At 42.5% G+C, this 15,013-nt stretch overlaps 1 protein-coding gene across 4 annotated transcripts in view; it reads right to left on the reverse strand.

Annotated features, from left to right (window-relative positions):
- The window catches only part of adarb1b (adenosine deaminase RNA specific B1b), a 154,883-nt gene that overhangs the window by 85,564 nt on the left and 54,306 nt on the right, over positions 1–15,013 (reverse strand). For 2 of the 4 annotated variants that reach the window (XM_075479090.1, XM_075479087.1), the window contains one exon: positions 11,134–11,207. The gene's annotated coding sequence lies outside the window, so the exon portion shown is untranslated. Of the gene's footprint in view, positions 1–11,107; positions 11,208–15,013 lie in introns of all 4 variants that reach the window. The other 2 variants (XM_075479088.1, XM_075479086.1) reach the window with 1 other exon arrangement.

Raw genomic sequence — 15,013 nt, forward strand, 5'->3', positions numbered from 1 at the left:
TAAACCTATACGAAGCTAACTTTTGACTTGAAAAGGTAGAATTCCTGTGGTCCAGAGAGCTGTTTGTGTTAAAGCAGAGGAACATCTGAACTCAACGATTACAGAGTTAATCAACCAGGCTACAATTCTACAATCTGTGGTAAATGATCAGTTTAAGCCATTCGCCACGGCACACGGGTGAAGGACGGCACCGTTACAGCTCCCACGCTGGTTTTAAATGACTGTGATGGCTCAGCATAGGGAAAAAAGGAAAAAGAAAGAAAACACTCCAACTTTTTGATCTTTCAAAGGCATTGGATACAGTTGATCATGCATTGCTTTTGATGCAAGAGATTTCAGTTTTCCTGACAAATTGTTTGAGTTGTCTTGTGGGCAGAAAGCCGTGTACAGAATTTAGACATGTTAAACTAGCCTGATAAACCAGCCTAAATGGATTGGATGTCTAATTTAGTCTGGCACCGATCAATGGATACAACGGAACATTGTTGATGAGCACAACCCGTTGTCTTTCAAACCGCGTCTGTGCCTATAGGCCAACGCTCTGACCAATCAGCGCAACTGACTGTGACGTAGTAAGCGCGACAGAAAGCTTTGGTGGGAGGGGACTCTTCCAAAACTGATGCCAAGCACAGATTCTATAATAGGACAGATATGCCACTCACGGTGCATTTCCGGTTTCCAACGAGGCGATTTTGGTTGCAGTTCCACCCTCTTTCCACGTGGGGCGCCCAATTTTGGAGACCAGAATGAATGGAGTCCTATGGAGCTATACGCCCTTTCGTGCCCTTATCTCAAGATATAATTTTTTCTCTAGTAATTCGAATGTTGTTTTCGAAAAAGGGTGTTTAGAAAATACCCATGGCTGAGTTTTAGATTTTTAGAGCCACTCATTTGCTTAAAAAAAGGATTTGAAGTGTATATGACGTCATACATAGCGGGTCGACCAGCTGTCATTAGCACAATGCTAGCGCGTTGTGGACAACAAGAAGCCAACCAGTAAGAAATCAAAGCGATATATGTACTCGTTCAGTAGATTTTTTACTTGAAACCCATGTTGAGCTCTCAGAAACTACATTCAAATCTGAGCGCTCTTGAGGAGACTTAGGTGAAACTGACCATTTGTAGCATCTAGCTCCATAGGGCCCCATTCATTCTGGTCTCCACCGACGCTCCCAGTGGAATTCTGGTGGAACTGCAGCCAAAAAGCCGGTACAATGGGGCTTAATACAGAGTGGCAAGGCTGTTCGTTATAATGGCTGTGTGCCAAGGCTGAATCAAACGAGCACTGTTCCATTGCCGCCGCCATCTTTCTTGTTGTGCTTTCGCTTGTCTATGTTCGCTTCCACTGCCCAACGTCGCACTGCTCTGTCGTCACTCCCTCAAAACCCCGCACCAGAACCCTCTGGCCCGCCCGCGTTGATTCAAAACACATCTCTGCGTTGTGATTGGTTTAGTTGCCATCTGCCAGATTCAGGGCAGTATTTTCAAAATGACAAGTGGATCGAGGCCAGACCCAACCGCAGGCAAAACATTTTGCCGTCCAGCAGTTGGCGCTGGTTTTCCAGGCTAATGTTAAACCCGAATTTGCAAAAACTGAAAAAGTCCCACAAGTGTATATGCTGGGGCCTGTTGTGTTTATGTTTCCCTCTACATTCTAAAAGGATGCTGATGAAGAATTCGGTTTTTGTTGCTGATGGATGCTGGTGCTGCATCGACTTTCACGGCATTCTTTCACAGCTGTTTTTCATGCGGGTCGTTAAAATGACAGAGCAGGTAAAAGCTGATTTGACTGAACCAGGAAAATAGTTTTTCCCACTGGGCAAGTGCAACTGGGAAGAACGTGTAGAATTACTTAAATGTTGAATTATTATTAATCCTGTAAAATAGATTTGCATCTTCATATTATTTCATTTCAAATTGCTCTTATATTAACGGATTCATTTAATTATTTGCAAATTGTCTATTATATTAATCTGATCTCGGATTTTAAAGTTCTTGACTGTCAAATACATTTAGTTTATTTGAATAGTTTTAGTACATTATCAATATTTTTCATAGTCATTTCTGAGTATAAATAAAAGATGAAAAAAACAAATGCACCACCCTTTTTGTCCTCATCACACACACTCCTCAGACCCAGAGCGCTAATTATAGCTTGCCCATTAATCGGTGACAGCTGTAATTATACTAATTCCCATGTGTAATCTGATCAAGGGTAGGAAGATCAAATCATAACCTTTCCCCTCTTGCTCCGCTTGTTGGGGATTTCAGTCATGATGGCAGCGGTGAGGTTGTAAAAAAAAAAAAAAATCGGTTTAGACCAAAACGATCTGATTGGTCTCGGCATGGTGGCTGATTAGTGGGGCAAGCAGAGGCATGTGTGCAAGCTACTGTTTTATTGGCTACAGGCTATTATTGCACCTATTACAGCAGCTAAATTCATCAGTTTAAATATAGTAATTCATATAAAATTTAAGATTTTCTAAACTACAAAAAGTCCAAAGAAAAATTCCCTCCCAGTCGTCCCGCAATGAAAGCGGTGTAAAGTATCTTATTGTGTGGCTGGGAGAAGGATTTCTGCGTTAGCCGTTCACGGTCAACCTAAGTTTTTCTTCCCTTCAAAAACAAATTTTTCCATGTGCTTAACACTCTGGAGTCTAAATCCCGCCGGCGGGATTTTTGACACATCTCCAAAAACACATCTGTAACTCTGTGAGTTTTTGTCATTCAAACATATAAGTGACACCATTAAAAACCTTGAAACTTCTAGTTTTCAAATATATATATATTAAAATAAATGATATAGGTGGCCCTTTTTAAAGAGAGTGAACAGAAATCTTTGGATTTTCTGTAGTCTCAGACTGCAGCAGCTTCCTAGGCCACATCTATCGCTATTCACATGTAAAGTACCAGGTGATTGAGTGGCTATTCACAGGTGAGAACACACCCCATTCAGCCAGCATGTGGGGGAAGGCAGCAATGTCCTGCCAGTGACAGACAATTATCACATGGAGAGTGACAGGGGGTGGGGGCAATTAGGGGTGTTACACACCCATCTAATTAGTATTCAACTCTCAGAGACACTGCCTGGAGTTACAAAAACTTTTTTACAGTTTGTGTGGAAACAAAAAAAACATGTCTGACTGCACTTTTTACTTTTATGCAGCCAACACTTTTGTTTACAAGGTTCAACCTTCAAAAGTCTTGGCTAGATATATTTATAGTGTGTTTTCTTGCACTGTTTGAAGACCTCTAAAACCTGTATTTTTGTACAGTTGTGTTTCCCCTCAATTTAAATAAAAACTTGTTTGTATTACATTCACTTCACTCTCATATTGTTTTTTGTTAGGCTTTTCAGAATACAACCATATGTGTCACTTTTGCATAGATGTTTACAGTTAGTTGAAATACTTGAAAATGTCAAGGTGGTGACAACTGCCTCAAAGTCTCTGAAAAGGCCTTAGACTCAAAAACTCACTTTGCCACTGTGCATCGTCAGGACGGGGGATTTAATGGAATATTTTCTACTTGTCTAATCTAAAAACAAACCAAAAAAGGATCATTTGTGACTTAATTCTGCTGAAATGAAAAAAGTGGACGTCTGTTTTTCTGAGTGTTGAGCCCAATTGTGCTGTTCTGGATCCGACTATCTGAGTTTCAGTGCACATTTATAGGTCTGTGTTTCAGCATCCGTGTGTGGTGACTGATAACAGCCTTTTGTCCAGTTTTCAAAAGATCCTACTGACAATAAAACTAAAAATGGCAGATAACTAAAACAGGCATGTGCGATGAATTATGATTACCTTGGGGCACCAAAAGACGCAGTGTACTGTATTATCAGTGAGCCTGTCTGTAATTATATTGTTATAACTGTCTGTCGGATCAAATGGGCTGATCTGAGGTACAGTAATCTGTAATCATCCTCCCAAGCTGGTGATAATTTGTAGCAACACATCTTTAAATTAAATAAGATGAATGAATGAGTAAAAGAATGTGTGCATCATATAGTTTTGATAAAGAGCAGCTCAAGTGTACTAAACACAGTGAAACAAATACCAAATGATTCACATTAAATCAGCAGCCTTGCCTCGCAGCAAGAAGGTTCCAGGTTAGAATCCCAGCTGGGGCCTTTCTGTGTGGAGTTTGCATGTTCTCTCTGGGTACTCTGGCTTCCTCCCACTGTCCAAAAACATGCATGTTAGGTAATTGGTGACTGTCCCTAGGAGTGAGTGTGAGCGCACATGGTTGTTTGTCTCGCTCGTCTCTGTGTGGCCCTGTGATGGGTAGGGATGGGAATTGATAAGACTTTTACGATTCCAATTCCATTTTCGATTCTGCCTAACGATTCGGTTCTTTACTGGTTCCCTTATCGATTCTCATTTGGAGAAAAAGGACAACAAACCGGTCGATTAGCATTAACTTTGTTTAGTTTAGAAGTAACACGAGTCATGACCTTACAAACCCAACAACGGTGAGGTCCACATTGGTCTATCATGGCCTGGGTAATTTAACTCTTCCCTGCTCTGGTGAAAGGAGAAGCTGGAGGTAGACGTGAACTGGGGGTAGTACCACCAGCCTCTGGCTCTGAGCCAATCAGACTCTGCCTCTCATGATTTCATCTAAATGTAATGCCTGAGAAGGCATTCATTTAACCTTAACCGTTACTAAGCAGGTTTTACAATGAGACAAATGGTGCTAACATGATAGGCTGTGTTTGTTAGTTAGTTAGTTACCTGCAGTGTTAGCCGAGGACATGCTAACGTTGCTGGGTTCAGATTCACCAACGTTAGTCCGGAGCGGATCGAAAACGCGACATTCATTCATAGTTATTGCATGTTGGTAGTATTTCCTCACTTTGGTGAAATATTCACTTTGCAAGTTGCCCTGTTGTCGTCTTTTTTAGGGATGTGTAATCAAACTTTCAAGCGTTTGTACCGCTTGGGCGCCATGTTTACTGTTGACTGCTGGCTGCGCTGGACTCGCCACGCAACGTTGCGTGGTGACGTCATTCGCGCCCACTGGAATCGATAAGGGAATCATTTGCAAAATCGCCAAACGATTCCAAGGAATTGAAACACTGGGAACCGGTTCTCAACAAGAACCAGTTTTCGATTCCCATCCCTAGTGATGGGACTGGTGACCAGGGTGCACCCCGCCTCTCGCCCAATGACAGTTGGGATAGGCTCCAACCCACCCGCAACCCTGAGTTGGATTAAGCGAGTATAGAAAACGGATGGACGGATTGATGGAGGAATTTTGATGGCAGCAACATGTCTCAAAAAGTTGTGCTGGGACTGGAAAAGTAATTAAGAAACAAATAGCAATTAGGCAACCAAATGAGTTCATTTGCAACAGGTCAGTAACATGACTGGGTATGAAAGAGTCTCACAGAAAATGGGCTTTAGCAATCTGCAAAGAGAACGCATCTACAAATTGGATCTACAATATAAAATAGTGAAGAGTTCCAAATGTCATCATCTACAGTACATCTGAAGATATTTCTGATGGCGAGCAACAGGGCTGAAAATCACAATAGGATGTTAGTCGTCTTTGGGCTATATCTATATTAATAACAGATATGATTATGTCAAGGAAATCGTTGCACGGACTCGGGAAAACTTCCAGAGATCCATATCTGTGAATACAGTTCACTGTGCTATGAACACATGCAGGTTAAAGCTCCATCATGGAAAGAAGGAGCCATATAAGAGGCCAAAGTTCATTTCAAATGGACTGAGACAAGGTGGTCTGTGGTCAGAATAATCAAAATTTGGAATTCTTTTAGGAAGTTCCATGGAACTGGAAACTTGCGCATCTGGAAAGACACCAGAGGTTCGGAAAGTTATCTCCAGGTTTTAGAGCAACATCATCCAGACAACATCTGTTTCGGGGTAAAAGCACAGGCTGCATCTTTTACTACAGCACAGCTTCACAGTGGAAGAGGCGAGGAGATGAGCTGGTCTGGCTGCAGCATGAAAAGAATGAAACATGAAATACAGCAAAGAAGACGGGGGGTACTGAGATAGAATTCTATATCAGACAAGAATGGGGCAACATTCCTCTCTTTAACTTCCAGCAGCTGGTCTCCTCAGTTCCCACACTGTGAAAGAAGAGAGGATGCTGGACAGTGGTGAACATGGCCTTGTCCCAACTTTTTTGAATTGAAGACAGACGATTACTTTCCTTGAAATAGTAAAATGTCTTACTTTCAATATCTATTTCAATATGTTTTCTATCCTTTGCTGCAAATAAAATCCTTAATGATTCTGATTTTACTTGAGTTTTACATAGCATCCCCACTTTTTTGGATCCGCGGTTGTTGTTATCCACTTGTGTGCACTATTTCAACATGACAAACTTGATAAATATTAGCACTGGTGTGGTCCCCTGAAACCCAGTATCATTCAGAATCTATTGGATCCTCTGTTTGTCACATAATCAAAATGCTAAATGTGTATAATCCCACCGACAGTGACTGTTCACAACGTGTCAGCGTTAAACATCGATACCAAGTTCAATATTTATCAAAGATGTAAGCAGAGCGGATTTTAGAGTAAATAAAGCCGGAGAAGATCAGTCATTGTGCGCAGTCCTCTCTGCAGTTTGCACTGTGTAAAGCACATGTCACTGAAACACTGAGCAGACTGACTCTGCGGGGCTCACAGAACACTATCATGGCAGCAGCCGCTGTTGCAGATTTTCCTCAGTGACCACACTGTTTTTGCATCTGGTCCCTGCTCCCACTCACAGGTTCCAAAACAAATGTGGGCTTTGATACAGAACACTTGCATCTCTTGTCTAGACGCAGGCATGGATGGACTGAAACCAGCATACATTTTCAAGATAGTGTGGTGTGACAGCTTGCCAGGATAAAAAAAAAAAACAAGCGGAAAGTGAGAAACAGATTAACAGGGTGCGGGCACTAACTGTGAAAGAAATATAGGTACAGTCTGGTGTGTGATAGGATATATTATGAACTACTCTGTCTGTTGGATCATATCGAACATATGCCATCAGATCATCTGAAGAGAGAGGAGCCAAAGCACAGCGACTCTATTAATAAATAAGGCAATGTTTATTCTATGATATTTTAGAATGCTGACGTTGATTTTCAAACAGACCACTGTGCACACCAGAAAAGGCAGCTTTCCAAAAGCAACATTAGAAGCGAATGATTTATGAGGATGAGAATGTGAGGTTATTAGATATTAGAAGAAGCTTTTGGATTGAAACGGCATCAAAGATCTCTTTGCTACGAATAAAAAACTAATGCTTCATTAACTCTTTCTTCTCCTTGCTCCAGGTAAAGCAACTGGGGTACACCCGATGTTGTTCCATATGTATATATAAATGAATATATATAAGTTATTATCGCGTTAACTTGTCAATTATTTAATGCCAATAAATATTTTATCGCGCATTAACGCAGGTTTTATCATTGTAAAAGTCTGTTGAATGCATCACTTTCACACAGTTACAGCAAACCCCACGAAGCATGGAGTAATAAAATAAAGATAAACTAACTCCTCGGTCTCTGTGTGAAGCTCAAGGAGCTAACCGGCGCTACTTCCTGTTTTACTCGTTTCAACATAGAAGCACGTATTTCAAAATAAATGAAAAAAACAACTCCTGCATTTACAGCCAAGTTGAACTGTCTTCTCACCGTAGTAGTTCCAGTCTAAAATATCACTTAAAGGCAAAACACACAACTGATACCAGCCAGACATTCAAGGAAACAGACAGTGGAGCGAGGCTTCTACATAAAAATGCCACTTTCATTCATATGGCAGCACATTTAAAATAGAACTAAATGCTAAAAGCTTTACACTACTTTTGAATCAATTTTTGGATTTTGCGTACAAATGCGATTAATCGTGATTAATCAGGGAAATCGTGTGATTACTTAGATTAAACATTTGAATCGTTGCCCAGCCCTAATGCCCAGCCCTAATATACTCATCAAGCTACAAAACAGACATATTCCCAGCTTTCTGCATTACTATGCTCTATCTGTGGTCTCCTGACAACAACACATGATCAGGAAATATTGGTCCCAGCTGTTGAACCAAAGGTCACCCTCCTAACTGTTCTCATTTCACTGTGGTGAAAAGATGCACAAAAAATCTCCAACCTTGGGACAGATGAAATATAGCTCGCCTAGTGCTTTTTGGCGTGAACATTATGTCCTCCTCGGCAAGATTAAATTAGGTGTGTATTATTGCATCAAACTCAAATCTTCAATCCTGAAAGTGGATCCTAGCCTTTAATATACGGTCACTTCACAGAAAAATGGACACTTATTCATCGTTTGCTAACTTTTCACACGTGACATCTGATTCAAAATGAATTTAAATGTCATTTTATCCCACTATGCCATCATTAGAGTGAAAGCGAAGTGAAACAAAGAAATGTTGCAAAATGTGCATTTCAATGAAAACTGAAAGTGACGACAGCATTCAGGACCACTGCTGAGATGCTTCAAGTTGTGGACAACTTTGGCTTTAATAATCTCTGAGACGTGTCAAAGAATGAAGAGTCGACCTGTGGCAAACCAAAGAAAGGTTTGCACCTGTGAATACAGAATTCATAGCACATGTCAGGTGTTGGATAGTGCAGTGGTAAGATTGCCACCTTTCATGTAGGTGACCTGGGTTCAAATCCCCTGCATGGAAGGTACTACCTCCAGTAGGGGTCCTTAGGCAAGACCCTACCTGCCTACCTGTAAGTCGCTTTGGATAAAAGCGTCTGCCAAATGCATAAAAACATAAACATAAAAAAACCTAACTGAGAACCGTCTGCAGATCACCATCAGAAAACTGTGGCGGGGGTAAGAAAGGCACTACTGAAGAGCTGAGTGTTCCCAGGAGCCTCAATAATTGGGAAGTTGAAGAACTCTGAAATCATCAGGAGTTTTCAGAAAGTTGCATGTCTGGCAACCTGAAGAACTGAAATCATTACAGTGTGTTCTTGATCAGGATGATGAGCAAGATCCAAAAGTGTGATGGTATGACCTGCCAACAAGATAATCCTCTAAGCTGCAAAGGACCCCCACCATGAAGTCCATCAAACTGCTTCAGCTCATTAATACAAAGCAGGAAAGTGAAGCTGGTCAGAACCAGTCAAATACACACTGGTTCCTCAAAGAAAACCTACTCCAAGGCAGGACCATCATTCACCTATCTGCACCTAGACCCCCCCCCCCAGCTAATCGAATGGAACATGATGGTAAATGATGTTCTTGCATCAGCTCATCATTCTGCTTGGATCAGCGGCGGACATCATCCAACACCTCATTAAAGATTCATTACAAAAATGAAATTGAGGTGAAGCATGAGGGCACTCATGTTGTTCTCAACCAAACAGTCAACAGGAACTTTGCTGACACACACACACACACACACACGGTAACACAAACAGAACAGGACTAAAAATTCAGCTAAACAAAATCAACAGCAGCATTTCCATGTGTGCACGCAAGGAGCTGCTTTTTACTAAGCAGCTGTAAGTAGGTAAATATGCACATATAATGCCAAAAATACAGTGTGTGTGGGTGTGTGTGTGTGCGTTGTCATACTGTTCGCTGGAATGTTTGTGGTTTTAAGGGCTGCTTTGCAGAAGTTCAGGACTTGGAAACCAGACACAGCTGTCAACAGTTTTATACCCTCCTATACTTTTTCTTCACATTTCCCCTGGGAAAAAAAACCCCAAAAAACCGCAGGGTGCCATCATCGGAGCACCGCCGGGTGCAGCCCCCATACGGCGAGCTGCGCTGATCAGACTCCTCTCAAGGCAACCCTCCTCCTCCAGCTGACAGTTCCTTCCCCGTGGCACCCAGCAGGAAAATGCGGGCTGTTTAAGAAGAGTCGCAGAAAGGGACGGTGAATGCCTTCACTTGTGAATGACACCACCTGTGTCTGAGCTGTCCCCGGCTTTCAAGACGGACGGTAATCGCACGCTTCGACCGAAGATATAATGTTACTTTAAGGGTGTACTGCAGTACTTGCACTGTAATAAAACTGGCGGCAGCAGAAGCCAAAATCTTCCTCGTGTGAAGTCCCTGGTATCAATCAGGTCCCCAAACCCTTCCCAAAATGTAAACTGGGAGCAGCTTTTATCATCAAACGTCCCCGTCATCTGGTAAATAAAGACTTCTGTGAAAATGACTGTGTATCTACTGTCTTCAGGGATGCTGAATGATCAAATCATTTGCACTCAGAGGCCTCGCTGCTGTGCTGTTCTGAAAGTTAAGTAAGAAATATTTGAACTCATTAACCCAATTTAGATAGATATACCTATAATAAGTTTAAAGGAGCTGCTGGTACTGCTGGTGAGGACTCAGATGCTCCTCCTCTCGTCTGAACTGGAAACCACAGCATAAAGTGACAGCATGAAGTGTACAGTTTCTAAGTAATGTCTATGAATCTAATTTCAACCCATTTATAATTAATCATCCTTACACAAATGAGCTAAGGTTGGACTAGGGGTACAAGAGGAAGACAGGGAAAGGGAGACATGCGGGGATGAAGGCAGATCTCCTGATATCTGAGTCAGTCTAAAAATAGCCAGACTGGTGGAGACGCGCAGTATGAGTTGTACCCCTGGAAAAATGAGGAGGAAAAAGAGAGCAAATGCAAAGCTACAAACTAGGGGAGATAGAGTGTTGGCATCGGGAGCCTGTGTGGATTACACCAGTGTTTGTTAACTCTGTCGCGTACTGAATATGAAGCCTCTTCGTTTCTGACTGACATGAGTGATCTGTTCAGATCTGAAGCGGATTCTGACATCACACTCTCAGCTCACTGTCTGTTTGTTCTTATCCGAGCAAGCTGCTAGAATTATCCAGCCTCCCCATCTTTATCTACACCAAACTCTTGCTTTTGATTAGCGATTAACAACAAATTCTCATCAGCACTTTGATAGTCCCCTTATATAAGGGACCACATAATAGAAATGAGATAATAGTGTGAAACCAGGTATTTTATATGCCAACTTACAACAATAACTTTAGAATAGAAAAGGGACCTGTTGCAGTGTCCTTCTGTGATATTTACATCTGTAACATTTCATTAAACCTGAGGAAATTGTGTCAACTTGTGGAAGTACATGCCTGAAATCTGACAGGTCTGAGCTCACCGTTCCGCTAAGCAGTCAGGGGGACCAGCGGCTTTATCCACCAAAGTCTTTGCTTATTACTCCACACACCGCACCTGCAGGGGAAGAAAAAAAAAAAGGTTGTTAATGTGTAATGTGGCTCATTACATCAAGTCAATCTATTCATATCATGAAACCCAACCACATCAAGCTGATTGTAGACAGTCTGGTACATCCGAGTTCTGTGTGCAGTAGGTAAGGACAGTCTGTGTGTGCTGCTGAAATTAAGGCCTCGGTATGCTTCTCCGTCGCTATCCGTCAATCCGTCTCCGTAGTCACGGAGAGGCTCTCAAAGTTTTCCGTCAGGATGTCGAATACGTAAGGCAGTTCACCTCCCGATCAGTAGGCGTCGCTACGTTAGACGACCCAATCTCGCGACGTCTATCGAGAAAGTCGTTGATTGATTGTTTACCTCCCGGCTCCGTTCCACTCCTCACAGTGAACGATGGCGAGCGAGAGAGAAAGACTGTTGTTGGAGTTGGAACTTATTGATTTTGAAATGCCATTAATTTTGACCAAATGTTGACCGGCACACAGTAAACTCTTTCAAAAATGGCGGTGTTGTTGTTGTGAGAGGAAGGAGCTAAACCGGAAAAGTGATTCCGGAAATTATGTTGTTAGCTGACCAATCACAACCCTTGCGGCCTCCGTCTCCTCGACGGATAGATAGGAATTTTGGCCGACGCACCCAAGCGACTCCGGGAGGGTCTCCGTAGGCGACCATAAATCAGCCTTTAGGCGTAACTTGTGTAACACAAAGGGTGTAACATTTCTTAAAGGAAGCTGACATTTGACTTCTTTAGGAATTCTAGAATAAAAATCAATCTAAAGCAGAAATGAAACAAGTCAGACCCAAGACTCTCGGGGCAGCCAAAAAGACGTCATGGATGACCACGGCGTGGTGTGAAGGAACCACAATGGCGCCACCCTGCCTCCCCCATCGCACTGCATGGCTGACCAACATCAACTGCAGCAATACCACGACACAACAGTGTTAAGAAAGAGTGGCACGAAGCAGCAAAGATACCTGAGGGCTGTGGGAAACAGGAGCAGATGCTGCCCCATTGGCCATTTACATTAGTAATATGACTCCATTACCACGGGCACCAGAACAGAGCGGCATCTCAACAACAAACAAATGGAGGTGACACTGCTAAAGTTTCCCATGGGCTGAAACTGAGCAGCAGCTTTATAAATAAATTAAAATAAAGTTTCCTGTCTCACACTGCTCACCCAACCTGTTTTGCAACAGTGAGAAAGAGAGTCAACAACGAGTAAAGTGCAGGCATCCGTCACACGTTTAATGCCAAAAAACCGACACTGATCAGTTACAACGTCTAAAACCCAAGGAGAGCAACGGTGGTCATCTCAGAAGAGGGAGCCAATCAGAATGCAGGAACCAAGATCTGCCCACACCCATCACTGATCACAGGGTGAGTTTGAGGCCTTTGATGTATCACGTGACAATATTTCCTGATGTACCACATTGAACAACATTCTACAATACGCATCAGATTTGGAGATGAGAAGGTATCACGGTGCTGATTTATGTTGTGCATGTGCAGCGTGTCACACTGAACCACAGTAGGCCGTTTCTGGTTATTCAGAACAGTTTGCAGCTGGAAAAAAAAAAAAAAAAAGAGGCAATTTTCTGGTTGTATAGATTGGATCATGAGTTAAGAATTAGGATCAAAAATAAATGAGCAAAACACACCAAGTTAGGCAGAAATGATATTGCCTGTGTTCAGGGGCCCCCAATCACCAGGCCATGACTAGTCTGGAAAAAAGAAATAAATAATAAACAATAAGACCAAAGGGTGACGGTTCTGCAATGACATTATAGAACAATTACCACATTTTATTTGGATTTTACAGGAACTGTTATCAGTGATGTAAAAATATATTACCAGTGATTTAGAAATAGCTTTTATATATGCTAATTAACCATTAGCATAGATTCAGGTCGGAAGTGACTGAGCGACGTAGACTCCATGTCTGCTCGTTCTAAACCGACTGACACCTGCTGGGAAACATTTATTGACCTTCAGAGAACACAAAAACTGGCAGTAAAAAACGAACAGTTAGCTCCAGAGATGTTACCATGGTCGCTCAGCACACACTACATACAAACACGTACGTGCATCTGGGATTAGTGGTGCTTTTCTGGCGCCTGCCTACTGTTATGTTCATTTTGTCAGGTGAGTGGAAAGTTTCCTGTGTGCATGGTTTACTCATATGCGGGATGTGACCTGGATACCAAGCCCTGGAGCTTATAATAATAGTTGAGTTTATACTTATAGTTGCTTGACGTAACTCCACTTGTGAGGAACATGACAAACATCCCACATCCAAACTACACATTCAAATTCCTTTCAAGCACACCACCCCATGTATCCCGACAAATCCGCAGAAACCCCCACAGGTGCCGTGACCCTGCCCAGATAGTTCAGAGACATTTTCCCAGAACATACACTGTCTTGGGCACAGTGTTTTAATCTTCTGGATGACGGGTGCACATAATCGCTGTGAGATTGCACACCAGAATTATTTATCAGAAAATCCAGAAAAAAAGGTAAACCATAAGACTGCTGAAGCTTAAACTCCCACTGCATTCAGGAATAGAGCAGCTCCACACACAGAGGGTCAGTATATCTGGGAAAACAAGGCTTGTGGACTGTGTTGGAGGACACGTGGTTTCTGCCATGACAGATGGGCAGCCTGGCGGGGAAAAAAGCAGTCTTCATCCACTGCTACCCTCAACAACCCATGAATGTGTGTGTGTGTGTGTGTGTGTGTGTGTCTCCATCATCTGTATTCAAGACAACCGCCAAGGTGCTTTACCACACTCTGAAGGGGATTTCTTACTGGAGCTACCTTCCTTCAGCATGTAAAAAGGAAAAGTTGGGAAAGTGTAACCAACAGCAAATTTGTCCTCCATGTAGTATGTGGGCCTACATATTATTGATTATATCAGGATTACCCTACACTGCGCCTACAAAAGCTTCAGGTAATCTTAAACTCCCCAAACTGATGCTCTAATCTTAATCTGACGCACAGGTCCGATCACTGTTAGAATGAGGACAAACATCAACCTTTTAAACAAACGGCACTGAAAGAGTTCAATGAATCCAAAGTAGCAATAGCTACGGTAGTAGGATCCTCTATCCTGACTCTATCCTCACACATTTACTCACATCAGATAGCCGGGACCAGCTTTAAAATGCATATGTTCACCGTCATTCATCCCATGTGAGATAAACGCGGAATAGTGTGCAGGCAAAGTCAAAGCAAGAAGTTTGCAGTGACACTAGATCGTATCTATACAAGAGCTTTGGTAGTTTTATGCTCAATGAGAGTAAGATTTGTTACATAAGGCGGCTATGAGTTGCTCTGAGTCACCTTGTTATTCCTCCCCTCGCGCCTTTATGACCAAGTAATGTAAGAGAGGCGGAGGACGGGCTTCGCCTGCACACACGCTCCCTCGTCTCTAAGGACACGAGCTGACGCTACTACACCACTAATTTACCAGTGGTGAATGCATCAATTGGAGTTTAAGAGCATCCAACCACTGCTCCGATCTCCTCTGGGAATTTTCTCTTCCTTCTCCCACTAACATCGAGAGCAGAGGAGAAAGAAGTCTAAAAAAAGACTTAGAGACTGGTGGTGCTCGTTCTTCATGGTTGTGTGCAATGAAACACAGCACCATAAGACAGTGACATTTCAGTGAAATGAAGGGTAAAAGGCTTGAAATGAACCCTTGTTTGAACCCCCAAGCAGTAGCAATGAAATCTGCATTGAGCTGTTCATCCTGACGGGGATTTTCACCGTGACGCTAATTCTCCAACAGATTCTTCTTATTGGA

Source organism: Odontesthes bonariensis, chromosome 12, assembly GCF_027942865.1.
Source record: "Odontesthes bonariensis isolate fOdoBon6 chromosome 12, fOdoBon6.hap1, whole genome shotgun sequence".
Taxonomy (NCBI): Eukaryota; Metazoa; Chordata; class Actinopteri; order Atheriniformes; family Atherinopsidae; genus Odontesthes; species Odontesthes bonariensis.